Source organism: Sinocyclocheilus grahami, unplaced genomic scaffold (genome assembly GCF_001515645.1).
Source record: "Sinocyclocheilus grahami isolate Dianchi unplaced genomic scaffold, SAMN03320097.WGS_v1.1 scaffold182.1, whole genome shotgun sequence".
Lineage (NCBI taxonomy): Eukaryota > Metazoa > Chordata > Actinopteri > Cypriniformes > Cyprinidae > Sinocyclocheilus > Sinocyclocheilus grahami.
This window is the reverse complement of record NW_015505361.1, coordinates 1152272-1157052: the sequence shown is the minus strand read 5'-3', so window position 1 is coordinate 1157052 and position 4781 is coordinate 1152272.

The following is a 4781-nucleotide window of genomic DNA, read 5'->3' as shown; positions in this document are numbered from 1 at the left end:
CACAGTTCATTAGAGCCGGTGTGTGTTTGTGATTCGGGTAATTAAGATTTAGAATCGATCATTGAATGCATAATGCAGGAGTCAGTAATCCGTGCACAGGGACTCCTGCCTTTCCTCGTATCCGCCTGCTAAGAGCCCGTTTACCTCACGGCCTGCTGAGGGATTTTATTTAGCGAGCCTAATTAACTCTCAGATTTCACCATGTTTTCTTTTTCCTCGCTGCCTTTTTTTTTTGGCTAAACAATACATCGTTTTGACTCAAGCAATTTGACATTTACTCAATTAACTTGGGTTGTGCATTCATAGGTTTTTGTATATAAATTTATAGTCTAATTAATATGCATGTGAACATGTTAAATGTGTTTGGCTTGTTCAGAACTGCTGTTGTAAATCTACAAATGAATGAATTCAAATGAGCATGTCGAATTGCTTGTTTTTGTTTCTTTATGTGTGTGTGTGTGTGTGTGTGTGTGTGTGACGCTGACTGAAACCTGCAGATGGTAATTATAAGGCATGCTACGCCATCATACCGACATTCAAGCGCTCTTATTTTCCGCACCAGCTCGTGCTCAAGTTCTGCTTTCTACATCTGTCATATCGCTGTCTGATGAATCCAGACATGTATTTTTTAACAATCCATAAATTATGTATTCCGAGCCGTAATGAACACAGTTGAGTGATACTCTCTGTGATCTCGCTCTGAAGGAGATCTGATATTTTCCTCACTGCAGTCTCAGACTGTTCATTACGCGTTCAGGTCGCTGTGATGGAGGGACTGCGTGTGAATGGATGTAAACACTTGGAATGCACCTATTTGTTTCATTAAATTCTGCCTCAAACCGATAAGATAAATATTTGTATGTAATAGCTGATAAATCCGATAAATGGACAAAATTAAACCCTTTTATACAGATGTTTCTTCTTTTGTAAAAGCATCTTCTGAATGCATAAATGTAAATATAGATAAACTTACGATAAACTAAAAACATTAATCTTAGGCTACAAGTGTTTTAAAGCTATAGTGTTCCAGTTATAAAACAAAATTACAAGAATAATGTCTGTTATCAAACAGGTTTTTTGACCACACCCCCTGTGTGCTATTGGTCAGTCAGACTGATAGTCCCACCCCCAAAACTCATGTTATTAGTGGAATCCATGTTGCTGTGATTGGGATGCTTAAACAAACATATTCACAAATGATTTATAGTTTCTCTGCATTTAAACTGTGTTAGAAAAGGAATAGGAAAATTATACAACAAAAAGGACAATTTGTTTCTTAAAACTCAATATAAAAATGTATATTTTGGCTAAAGGATATTTTAGTTAGAATACACTATAAGTAATACATCACATTAAATGCACTCCTAAATAGTACGTCTTGTTTTTATGCGTAGTGCTGTTAAAGGTTTAAGTCTATGCTTTTATTTACTGTATGCTCTGCATTTAAATTAGTTTTAACTCGCCTTAAATTCCCAGAAACAAGCATCCACAATTAAATATGTAGTGCATAAACAAACAATTTAGTAACAATATCATGCATGCCTAGTAAATAGTCTACATGCCATCATACGCATATGCTCATAATTACACGGCATTGATTGTGAATGAACACACCTTCATGATTGACATGTCTCTTTTGGGTGGTCTGGGCACAAGCAGTTACGCTGGCTCGTGTTACTCTGTGTATCCGACCTGATTCATTGCTTTTCTCTCTGGGCACACAATCATGTTTTATTCCTGCTCTTTGTGTTTTATTGCAGCACAATCTGTCTAAACGTTTCTTTTTTGTGTGATTGCATGTGTATATTGGTGTATTAGTTCTTTTGCAGTGTGTCTGCTTGTGTTGTGAAGCTGTTTGGATATCAGACGGCGCTCTAGGTGTTTTCCCACAATGCCGATGGGCTTCCCCCGCCCAACCTCCCGCCTCAGGTACAGGAAGATTTCAGCACTTCCTCCTGCAAACTTGTGCAATTATCACTGCAAGAATGTAGATTTAAACCGAGTCAATATGTAGATAAGGTTTGCACATACATACAAAGGAAGTCGGATTTGGTGCGTAAAACGATGCGGGTACGAGGCAAGCCCGCCGGCCTTCTGTGATGAAACGGGCCTAGCTTTCAGCTTAGCAATGGGTTTTGGTTTCAAATTGTTGCTTAACATAGTTAGTTTGATGTGTATATCTACTCACAGAGTTCATTTGGAATCAGACTTTTGCATCTTCATTGGACTCAGACTGTCAAATATTGTAAAAGAAACCATCTAAAGAGGTCCAATGCAAGAACTTCCCATGTAAGCGATAAAGACCCTTTCACAGACTTCAAACATCATGCATCAGTTTGACCTCCACAAAAAGATTATTTTCCTATTTATTAGTTGCATAGATATACACTACTGGTCAAAAGTTTAGAATAATTATGATTTTTTTAAAAAAATGCTTTTTAAAGAAGTCTCTTCTGGCTGCATTTATTTAATAAAAAATACAGTAAAAATTTAAAATAATTTTACAATTTAAAATAAAAATATTTTCTATGTGAATATATTGTAAAATGTCATTTATTTCTGCGATACTATGCTGAATTTTCAGTATCATTACTTCAGTCTTCAGTGTCATATGATGCATCATTCACAAATTAAGTTATGTTTTCATTCTTACTTACCCCAGACTATGGTAGTGTATTGTGATTTCCACAAAAATATGAAGCAGCTCTCTCAATATGTAATTTTTTTTCAGCATTGATAATAATCAGAAATGTTTCTTGAGCAGCAAATCAGCATTTTAGAATGATTTCTGAAGATCATGTGTCACTGAAGACTGGAGGAATGAAGCAGGAAATGCAGCTTTGATCACAGAAATAAATTACATTTAACAATATTAGTTCTTTTAAATTGTAATAATATTGCAAATTTTTACCATATTTTTGATCAAATAAATGCAGCCTTGGTGAGCAGAAGAGACTAAATGGCATTCATTTGCATTTAATTATTCTGTTAAATGGAACAATGCATATGATTTTTATCATGCAAATTTCCTAGCAAACAGCAAACGGGGTCAAAGTTGCACTTTAAGTGTTGCATTACAGACTTGACCTGCACACAACACACCACCGGCGACTGTAGCATGACGCTCCGCTCTATAGAGTTCAGTGCATTGGGGAACATCAATGTGAGTCATATGAAAGGGCCTCAACAGTCTTTATTCTTTTCTGGGACACAATCATATTAAACATGGTTGTTATTGCATCAATAGAAGTTTGAGAAGCCCGAAGACCTGAAGAATTCAGACTTCTGTCCCAGTAGGTTCACAAACCTACACTCTAAAAAATGCTGGGTTATTTCAACCCAACTTTGGGTCAAATATGGACTAACCCAACTGTTGGGTTAAATTTTTGCATTAATTTTTTAACCCAAATGTTGGGTTTGTCCAAATTTGACCCAAAGTTGGGTTGAAATAACCCAGCATTTTTTAGAGTGTACATGAATAGTCGTGGGACTCGTGGAGGGCAAACGCTTTGGCTCTTCTGAAGCTTGTTTAAATCACTCTGTAGTGTGCGCGCATGCTTTATTCAGTCGAAGTGAGATGTTTTGCGTCTTTGTTGAGCTTCTTGAGGATTTGACAGCTCTGGGTCGATCGTCGTCTTGATGTAGGGGCCTCGGTCGCCACATCAGCGTCAAAAGAAAGTTTGATTCTCCGCGTACAGTCTCCCCCGCGTTCACGTTCAAAAATAACTCTTCCGTGCAGCGCTGTTCCGTAACGACCTTATTAGAGATGTTTTCCTTCTGTCAGGACACCCTTCGTGCCTCGTTGGAGGTTCTTAGGTTAAAATGTTTTCTTGCCAAGCGTCGTAGTTCTAGTTTCACAAAGACATCAAAAAGGGGCGTTTGGGAACCTCCTGCGACGTGTGGCACAAAGGCTTTCGCAATTATTTCTAGCTCCACCTACGATTTCCAAATCCAAATGAAATTTGAAAACAGCCTCAGAAATGACTCCCCACCACGGCGTTTAAAACATGAGGACGGCAAAACCAACAAGGCCTCATTAGCGGGATCTTCTGAGGACGAGCGTTTAGACTTGATACTCATTACGCCGACTTCCCGTTCGAACTCTAATTGGGTTCGTTTTATATGTGAAACGCTTTGAATTTTTAATGCGCCACTTTTTAAAGTTCCACAAGTGACGCTTGTTGGGACGAATCGGCTGAACTCTTGTTTTAATGGTCTGTAAGTTTTTCTACGTTGAGAGATCAGGGTCAGCGCGGTGGAAAATAGCACGATTCGCTCACACGTGTTTGGGTCGTTTTCCCCTGTTTATCTTCACGCAACGCTGTCGGCTGAGCGGTTCTGCTCAGAAGAGTTTGTTTCTAGACAACTGCTCTGTTTATGGGAACAAATAGTCAGCGTGCATCGCATTACAGCCGGTTCTGAGAGGAACAGGCTTTCTGATCTCCCCCCGCAATGAGCTTCCTGTTAATTATAGTTCCTGCTCGATTTCACTGCTCTCAAAACTCAAATTTTCTAGAAAAATAATGCCTGCTAATTAGCCCTTTTGTTCGGCGTCTAGCGAGTTTGTTTCTCTCGGGCTCCGAAAGCTGAAGTATCCTCGCAAGGAAAGTTTTGTTTGCCAGCAAAGTTTCCGGGCGTGTAGCTCACTGACCCTTTCGGAGAGGTAGAAACCCGCTTTCATCTCGAACCTGCGGCCGCTCCGACTCCAGGCGCTCACGATCGCAGCTTCGTCTACTAATTAGAAAATTCCTGACCTCCAGCGAGATGTTTTAATTATGTGT